The 10000-nt window shown below is 40.0% G+C and overlaps 1 pseudogene; it reads right to left on the bottom strand.

Annotated features, from left to right (window-relative positions):
• Window positions 1-2575: 2575 nt before the first annotated feature.
• Window positions 2576-3950, bottom strand: LOC137994156 (uncharacterized; annotated as a pseudogene).
• Window positions 3951-10000: the final 6050 nt, after the last annotated feature.

Below are 10000 nucleotides of genomic sequence, written 5' to 3'. Positions count from 1 at the left end.
AACAGAATTGAAGGTACAGAATGATTTGGAAATACTGATAGTGTCTAGTTCTAAAAGACAACACAACTAATCTTGATAGAAAGATTATTTGCTTGTACAAGAAAGAAGCATAGTGGTTGAAATACTGTAATTTTTCTTTAAATATTGACAGGTTGAGTTTTGTTTAACTGATATGTTGAGTTTTAAATGACACTTGTTTTTTCCTTTTTTTAAACAGTAAGTTGTGTCGCTTAATTTAAAATTATTTTTTTATGAAATGGAGAACATTGTCTGAGAAGGAAAATGCTATTTATTGCAATAAAAGACAATCAATTTTAACCTGGTTGGTAGATATATCTTTCATATTTTAGGCAATATTTAAATAAAAGCTAGTCGTCAACGCGACCAAGCGATTCAGTGTTTGAAAACGTCGTTTCGTCCGCCATTTTGAATTCTCAGGCGGGTTACCGCTGTACACTCGTTTCCAGACTCCCGTTCCCGGTTCCCCGTTCGCTCTCTTACTAACATCCGTTTTCGCGAGAAAGGATGTTACAGCAGAAAGTACGATGTTCTGCCATAAATGTGGAAGAGAATTTGGGGACGGTGAGGTATTTTGTCGTGGGTGCTGAACACTAAAGAGACGTGAGCAGGAAAATCTGGTGTGCAATCCGACAGATGAGAGGTCCACTTTACAACATTACTTTGAAAGAGGATTTCGTTACGAGACCATTGTTCACTTTCTGCAAGAATACCATGGAATTTCTATGAACGTAAGAACTTTGAAGAGAAGGTTTAGTATGGGTTGCGAAGAAGAAATCGCCAAGTTCATTCAGAGCACTCTGTTCGGGAAATAATCAAACGGGAAATTGAGGGCCCTTCATCACTTCTTGGATATCGTGGAATGTGGAATAAGCTGAGAACAAGCTACAATATTTCTGTTCCTCGAGACATGGTCATGCGAATTTTACGAGAGTTTAGACCCAGATGCATCCGCACTTCGAAAGGCTAGGAAGCTTCAACGTCGATCATACGTCTCACCGGGGCCAAACGCCTCGTGGCATGTGGATAGATACGACAAGCTGAAACCATATGGGTTACCAATACATGGCTGTGTCGATGAATTTTCTAGGAGAATTATGTGGCTCAAAGTCTGTAAAAGCAACAACAACCCAGTTATTCCAGCATTTTTTTTCCTCCATGCGGTTGAAGAAAACAGAATTCGACCAATGCTAGTTCAAACAGACTGTGGAACGGAAAATGGTATATTAGCTTCCTTACAGTGCTTATTGGCTGGTGAAGTGGAAGCGCATCGATGTTCTTCTTCACATGCCAACCAGAGAATAGAAAACTGGTGGTCACATGGCAAAAGGGGATTCACTGCATGGGTTACTGACTTTTTAAAGTCACTTGTGACTGAGGGAAAGCTTGCTCTGGGAAATCACTGGCACATGGAATGTGTCTGTTTGTATTTTCTAGTTTCCTGCAACTGGAACTGGAGAAAGTGAAAAAGGAATGGAACGTGCATTACATAAGGCAGTCAAGGCATAATACAGTTTCTGGTATTCCTGATGAACTTTACCACTCTCCCCACACACGCGGAGTTGAAGATTGCGGATATGAAGTCAGCTGAAGACATAGAGAACATACTTAACCAGAGAGACATTTACGGCCAAGCAGAACTTGCCGAGGATGTTGATAATGAGCTCAGCAGTATTTCAAGTATGTTGTAAGAGAAGAGGGCCTTACACATCCACCAGAGGATTGGAGACACGGCAGGGACATGTATGACAAAATTGTACAGCTTCCAGAGTCCTAATTGCCTACTGTACCCCAGGTTAAATGTCTTTATCATTTGAATACATCAGCCAGCGTTTGTTTCCTTTATCGGCACGAGATCCAGAATCTTTTTTTTAAAACCTTAGTATCAGTTTTTAACATGTCTTCAAATGAGCCTCCGTAATAGTTAAAAATGTTTTACGGCATATACACTACACTTGGCCAACATTAAGAGAACAGGTACAAGTATATTTCTGAGCAAGTGCAGTACCGCTACTTAAAATCATTTGCCATTGCCTGATTTCAAGCCGAGGGGGACAAGGTACGAGTCTGAAAATTACGGGATTAGCAGCTATTGATCCACATAGTCAGAAAGCGTACACCAAGTTCTACAAAATTCCAATGTTTGGTCTTAATAGACTAAGTATTAATTGAGGTACAGCCATTTCAAACGTCAAAATGTACAAAGAAATATATGGCCATCCGGACGATCAAACATTCTTTGTAAATTTTGACGTTTTTCAATGGCTGTATCTCAGCCAAAATTAGCCTTATTGACACCAAATGTGGAGATTTTGTAAATCTCGGTGTGCTCTTTCTGACTATGTGGATCAATAGTTGCTAATCCGATAATTTACAGATTCGTAGCTAGTCCCCTATGACTTGAGATCAGGCAATAATGGAAAATTGAACCAATAAGATATGTACTATATAGCCAAACGGATTTTAATCTATGTGTAGTAGGGATCGTGTGACATTTAAATGACTCCAAAGGCAAATCCGTCTTTCAATGCCCCATAGAATGAAGTTTGGAAATCCTTCATGGTAAATAAATGCACTGGTATGCGAAGCAGAAGATCACATTGTGAAGCTGTTGGGAAACATTTGCAGTTGGAGACACAACCATGTACTGTACAAATGCCAACTGTAAATGCTCATCAAAACCAATGACTGGAATAACAGGTGACCCAATGACGAATTGCATGAGTTCAGATAATTCAATATCCGGCACCCCTGATAAAAAAGTTATCAGTTAGCCTTCTGAGTGGAAGGAAAGAACTTCCTGCATACATGCATCATACATGTACATTATAAGTACTTACTTTAGTTGAGTAGATGATTTTGATGTGACATGATGATACATCCGTGATTGTGCATTTACTTGAGGTTCACTTGCCTCCAGGAGCAGCCATGCAAACATAGTCTCAAAACAGTTTGTAGGTATTGATTTCCTTGGCCTTTTTGTTGCTGCTCCTCACTAAAGCTCACTTTAAACAGGTTCAAAAATATGTCCTCATCCAACTTTTCGTCTGTATGATTGATGCAGAAGAGGGGTAGCAGTTCTTCAGGGTTTGTCTGTAGAGCTGTAAGAATTCCACAGGGTTTAAGGCCTTCCATTAGCTGGGATACCATAGGTAATCTCTCCTGTAAAACATTTCCAATTATGATTGCCGTACATAGGAACAGGAAATGAACCAAAGCATCATCCATAAATGCAGGTCATAATTCCTTGGGATTGGACTAAGGGGGTGATTTTGCACAAGTCCTATGTATAAATAATAATTAGGCCCACTGTAGACACCTCAACCAATGGGATCAAGACCAGAATTTGTAAGTTGTTGTTTTCTTGAAACACTGTTTCTTCATGGTAATCTAACTTATTTCTCTTTTTCTTTAAATAGCTTCATTATGTAGTTACCGGTACTTTTATAGTTGAGAATGAACTTGATGATCACCATAATCACAAGTTACTGTACAACACAAACAGGCCCATATTGTGAAACAGGGAGAATTACACTGAGGGACAAAGATTACACTACCTCACAATTTTTTCTTTGCCTTGTACGGTGCTTTTTGAAGGTACCCCCCTAAAGCAAATTTTCTCTAAGACATCAACACCTTGTTCAGAACACAACAAGTCTTTGACATCTTCATCTCTCTGACTCTGCAACAGCTAAACGACAACAAAATATCATGTTAATTATGTGAAGTGAAGAGTTTACTCCAGTTTGCCCACAATCTGGTCTATCTTTGCAAGTTACAAAAGGTCACATCAGTTACAATTATAATTTTTAAACACATTTGCAAGCTTTTTTCCATTCTTGAAAAGCAGTGCCTTCAGAATTGCTAGCACTACTGTGAGCCACACTAACTGGAAATTCATCTGGAGTGTCATATGCTGGTGGGGTATCCATTTGCCCCAAAAATGAAAATTTGTGGGCATTTTCTGCACATAAATCCGCATGAGCTACTATTTCATGCGCAAGAAGTGGCCATAGCAAGTAGGACATTCTGTTTTTTGCCCATTTCTGGTAACCAGGTCTTCTTTTTGAGTACTAGTCCTGGTCCTTAAACCCGGTAGACCCTGTTCCCTGGAACTAGATCCACAGCTGGATGAGGGGGAATCCTGACAGACATAAGTCAGAGGTTCTGGAGTCTCAAACACTGATTGGTCAAATATGCTGTCATTGTCTCAAGGTATATCGATCAGATCATCCTTGCTAGGCTTTTTCTGCCTCTGCTCTATCATGTTATCCCCTGCCCTGCTGTCTATTTCTTTGCAAATGAACAGATCAACCCTCGAGTATTGTTTTGCCAGTTCTTGTTTGTATTTAGCCACAGTGAAATTTTCGTCACTGCCTGGTACTTTAACAACCGCTTTCTGATCTGGATACAATAAAATGTAGTCCTCAACTCCAAAGAAAAATTGGTCATGATCAGAGTGTTTTTTTAACGGCAGCCCGGCATACTTCCACAGCTCCAAAATCTTTACTCACTTTCAACGGCACTTTGCTTCCTCTTACTATAGTAGTATAGGCAACTGTCTTTCTTCGTTTTCACCGATTAAACCAACGTTCATTACTACTCTATTGTCAATACTTCTTTTGGAGGTGTATTTCGTGTTGTTGGCTTTTCTTTTGAGGCCTTTGTTTGCTTTGCTGAATCCTCTACGTTCCTCCTCTTTGGAGGCCAGGAATTCGGACAGTGATACTGCTGAGCTGACGAATCGAAGAAGACGAAGCATGATCCTCTTCTTGTGTACTTCCTCTTCCACTAACTGATGTCTGTGGAACCTTTGCGCCGCATTTGAAACAAAATTTGTCTCCAGAGTTCACGTTAATACCACAAGATACACAATACGCTGTCATTATACTGTAGGTAGATCTTGATTTAATGGCGCCACACAACTCGCGAACGTGTGGCGCTGGCTGACTGCTGTCACAAGTATCACGTGACAAAAATTATTTGCGAATTCGAAAATATTCTTTTTGTATTTCAAAAAGATTTTTGTATTGCAAACTATTTTCGCATTTGAGAACAAGTTATTTGTGGATCCAATAATCTTAATAGGATTTGTAAAAGTATTTCAGATTTGGAAAACCGTTCAAGACTGATTTGTCAATAAAATTGTGATTTCCAATTATTTTTTGTATTTGACAAAGATTTGGTGATTGTCCCTTATCGGCTTCCGTACATCATTTTGTCGTCACGTCAACATGATATTACAAATATCTTTATTTGAAAATTATTAGGTACAAAATGGTGAAGACTCACAATTGCCTGCTGGAAATAGAAAACAAGACAATGTTTCATATGACGTATGTAAGAGACTGGTATGACAGTGGGCGAGTGGCTGACGGGTTCGTATGGACTGATGTTGCCGCAGATGATCATTTAATAGTCAATAATTGGGAAAGAGATAATTTCCTCGAAGGATGTTCTGGTTACGTGACTTATCAGATAGCAGGCACTGAGTTCTCAATCGCCTTCTCCAATCCATCCATTGGAAGAAATAAACTCGGTGTGGGTCTTGATGGAGGAAGAACTTGGGAGAACATGTCCTACCACAATTATCAGCCATTCGTCAACGATGTTGATTTAGGCCGTGGGGTAATATTAGTGTGTAACTGTCAGTGCACCGGTGGAGAGGTAAACAAATGCTTAGTTGAGGTGAGCTCCCCCCAATGGAGTGCAAGCACGTGCACTACGCCCTCTCTGCTGGTGGCACCAGTCCGGCAAGGATTTTTTAGTTAGGTGCTATACATAATCTGGAACTTCTCTTGTCTTTAGTAATCTTTTTATCGGTCAACGGTATGGTACGGGACGAGCGAAGATAGTCGTAAACTACTACTGATACATAACTTTGCTGCCCGTATGTTAACGGATACTAGAAAATTTGGTCATAATTCACCTATATTGGATGAACTTGGACGGCTCATCATTAAACATGTTCTGAAATTGCGTGATGTAACTATGATTTACAAATGGATTAACCTTCAAGCTCCAACCTATTTACTAAGCGCTTATCTTTTCACACGTTGTGATATATATAAATCTTATTCGATGAATTAACATATAATACGCGCGGATATTTTGCGAGTTGCGTAGTATTTTTCCGAGCCCCGCAGGGGTAAGGAAAAATACGACCATGGAATAAGAGATTTATTATTCCACTAAAAAATAGGTGTTATCTTGCTTTAATTTTATTTGAGAAGAGTGTACTTCATGGCGCATGCAAACGATGTAAACAGCACAAAGAGCCAGCCAAAGATCTTTATTTGATTGAATAAACAAAATGACGAGTGACAAGCGATGACGAGCTAAATTCTCAGGCTTTGAATCGTGTTGAAAACAATTTTTTTTATTGAAAAACTCCCGATCCGTCCGTATTTGCTCAAGTGCAAACCGGTCAAACCGGGACACTACAGTGTATTACCGTCTCATTTTGCCCGTTCTCTTGACCAAATATGATAAAATGGCGTCATAGTGGAATAATAAAACGCTATACATAATGCAACGCTGGACACAAAGACCAACTCAACTTAGTTTGCTTACAATCCGGGTCAAAAGACTTCGGGACACTTGTTAAATTTTGGGCGAAAAGTAGAGAATTTACTGTACATGCTTCCATCGTTATATGAGCAACGTGTGTTCTTCTTTTGCTGCCTTTTTCGCGCCCTCCTTCCCCCCAGAAAATAGGGAATTTAAGATCTACGACGGCGAAGGCCGACGAAAACGTCACCTCAAAATATAACTTGGCTCTATCGTAAGTCTTTCGCGATTATTCAGTCGCGTTCGCGCCCTACAATATGGGCGAAGTATCCTAAAAATAAATTGGCACGAGCGGTTTCAAAGTTAAAGTAGAGAATGAAAGATTCTCTGTTGCATGCTTACGTTGTCATCAAAACCTCAAATTTGGTGATTTCACGTCGTCCTTATGCAGAGTACCGTAAGTATCCGTCCTAAAATCCGTGCTGCACGTGCAGCACGATTATTTATGCTCTTTTAACCAATGATATTACTGTTTTGTGGCGATGTCGTAGTCGTAGCCGTCGCCGTTTCTTAAATTCCCTAATAGGGAGTTTAAGAAACCACGGCGGCTACGGTGACGAAGACATCACTTCAAACTATTAGTTTCTGCTATCCTAAGTGTTTCACGATGCTTCCACCTTGTTTATGAGCGAAGTATGCCATAACCAGATTGGTACGTACGGATTTGAAGCAAAGAGAGAGAAGGGAAGATTCATTGTTGTTTGTACACGTTGTCGTCAAAACCCGAAAATTTGTCCTTTTACGTTGTTGTTTTGACGAGTTCGGGAGAGAAATGTACAAAAAAGTGCCGCACGTGCAGCACGATCAGTCTTTCCTGTTTTAACCAATAATATTGCTGCTTTTTGGCGTTGTCGTTGCCGTAGCCGTTGTCGTTTCTTAAACTCCTTATGCCAGCGATCAATGAACGGATCTTGATTTTGGAGACCGTGAAAAATCAACTTTGTAACGGGGGGAGGGGGGAAAAGTGGAACTGTCCCAACAATTTTGCCCAGGATTGTAGGTGTCTGTTCATGATCAGCAGGACAACGCGGATTCTATTACATATTGGTAAAATAATTAGGATAGTACGCGCACTCTCATTAGGGAGTTTACGCAAATCACTACGGCTGGTGCTACTAGCTACAACGGCTTCCGTGACTGAAAAGGCCTGGGGAGCGTACGTCTCGGTGGTCTGCTAAATTTTAAGTTGACAAAGCAAAATACACAGAAACATGGGTTAAGGAGTTTAAAGTCTCTTTTATTTAGTTTCTCACAGCCAAATGGCTTCGCTCAAAGGACGATGGTCGTTGTTCGCCTTGCTAGGAAGAACATATTATTTCTGAGCAAAAGCAATACCATACACTTTGTACAATAACAACAATTTGGTGGATGAAATATAAAATTTCAGAGACAAATATCTCAAAGAATATCGAGTGAAGAACACAAATATATCAATACTCAAAGAAGCAAAGTAGCATCGTATAGTATCCAGATATAAAACATCTTCACTAAATCCTCAAAGCAAACTTAACCGAAGAAAAACAACCTCGTGCTGAACACGAATGAATCACTTGATTCACCTCGCCATTCCAACATCTTTGCCAAAACTTATCGTAAATTCATGATAAGGATTTACAAGCCTACTAGAGGCAACCTTGACACAATCTTTGACTTAAATTTACTTTAAAGGATATAGTATCCAATGGAATTCTTAAAATGCCGAGATGTCCGTTGAAAAGGGCCAGAGAAGCGATATAAACACGACGTAGTAGCCACTACGGCAAAACATCCCGACTTACGTAGTCAGATGTCACGCTATGGCTGGATGCAACCGGCCTACATGCGCAATGACCCTTTTTGGGGAAAATTTACTTCCGGCAGAAGTATTAGCGCCAGCCGTAGCGATTTGCTTAAAGTCCCTATTGGTTAACAGCTGTGTTTAGATGAGAGTATGGAAACACGGCTCTGACATTACACGAATCACGAATTTTGATTGGTTATTTATTGTCAGACGCGCGTTTTGATTGGTTGGTAGGAAACATGAGCGTGTGTCAAGAAAATCTGTTTCAATCAAGAAGCAAAAGAAACAGCAGTTTCCTTCATTTGTTTAATTATCTTTGAGAAAGATTTTATAAAAGCAATAGAGGACTTTTTTCCGTGTTTCCATAACCTCATCTAAACACTCGGGAGAGTTTAGAGAATTCGAGAAAGAAAGGGCAGGAAAACGTCCTCTATTGCTTAAAGAGCATTTGAAACGTGGAATAATCTCTCTCAGGGCTGATGATACGTGGAACTACCACTCAGTTTCGCAGTTCAAGAAGAGCGCGAAAAGGGAAATGTGGTGAAAAAATCGTGGAGATTAGTTGAATTTGTAAATGATTTATAGATACAATTGCTGATTTAAATTTGCACATGTCATATTTTTATAAAAGGAATGTAACTAGTTACACAACATCTCACGACGTTTTCCTGTACTCTGCGTAAATTAAAAACCTTTCGGAAGAATTAGTATATTCTATTTCCAAAGTATTTTGTAATAAATCTGGAAAATTTTGTGTCGCCCGATGTTAGGAGGGCCAGCGGTCTAATTTTGACGCAGAAAACAATAGACTGCTGAACAATGAATTGACGGACATCTTGCGAATGCGTAGAAAAAAAGTGATAATCGTGCCTGGTGGTGGTAGCTCTGGACGCCGACTTCCAGAGAGCTGTACTTTGACGATGATCTCCGGAGGTCGCTTTCAGCCTGAACATACGCACAAAAAGTGGGAAATTGAGTTTCGTGGGGATTCACGAGCTGACACAAGAGAAATAAGCCTTTTAACATGCATAGCACACAACTCATTCGTAGCCTGTTCTAGGCTCCCAGATAGTCTGGAAAGAAAAAAAACTGCGTTCGAAAAACGAGTGGGGCCTTGGGTTGAGGCGAGGCAGGGGAGCCTGTAAGCATCTCTTTTATTCTTCATTCAGGTGTACCAGCTCCTGGTATACTCTCTGATTGGTCAAATTTGACAGTTTACGTCAATACGTCTTCAACAAGCCTTGATCCCTGAGCTAAGTAAACTGAACTGCTGGCTGAAAGCCAACAAGCTTAGTTAAATGTTGCCAAAACTGAACTTATGATAATTGAGTCAAGGCAGAGATTATCTGTCCAAAATGAATACATTGTAATAAGAATTGACGATCGAATCATCAAGCAGGTTGAACATACCAAATCCTTGGGCGTTACCATAGATGCTCAACTTACTTGGTGCAAACACGTTGAAGAAATATGCAAGGAAGTATCCTCAGCTATAGATGCCCTCAAAGATGTGTTTTCAATGCTTCCAACCGGTTTCGGTAAAAGAATAATTTTCAGTTATTTCCGCGCGTTGTGAAAGCGCTTCAATGTTGTGAAGGAATATCCACAATAATCGTTGTCTCTCCTTTGGTT

The sequence above is a fragment of the Montipora foliosa genome, chromosome 3, assembly GCF_036669935.1.
Source record: "Montipora foliosa isolate CH-2021 chromosome 3, ASM3666993v2, whole genome shotgun sequence".
In the NCBI taxonomy this organism is placed as follows: Eukaryota; Metazoa; Cnidaria; class Anthozoa; order Scleractinia; family Acroporidae; genus Montipora; species Montipora foliosa.
This window is presented reverse-complemented; position numbering and strand designations above follow the sequence as displayed.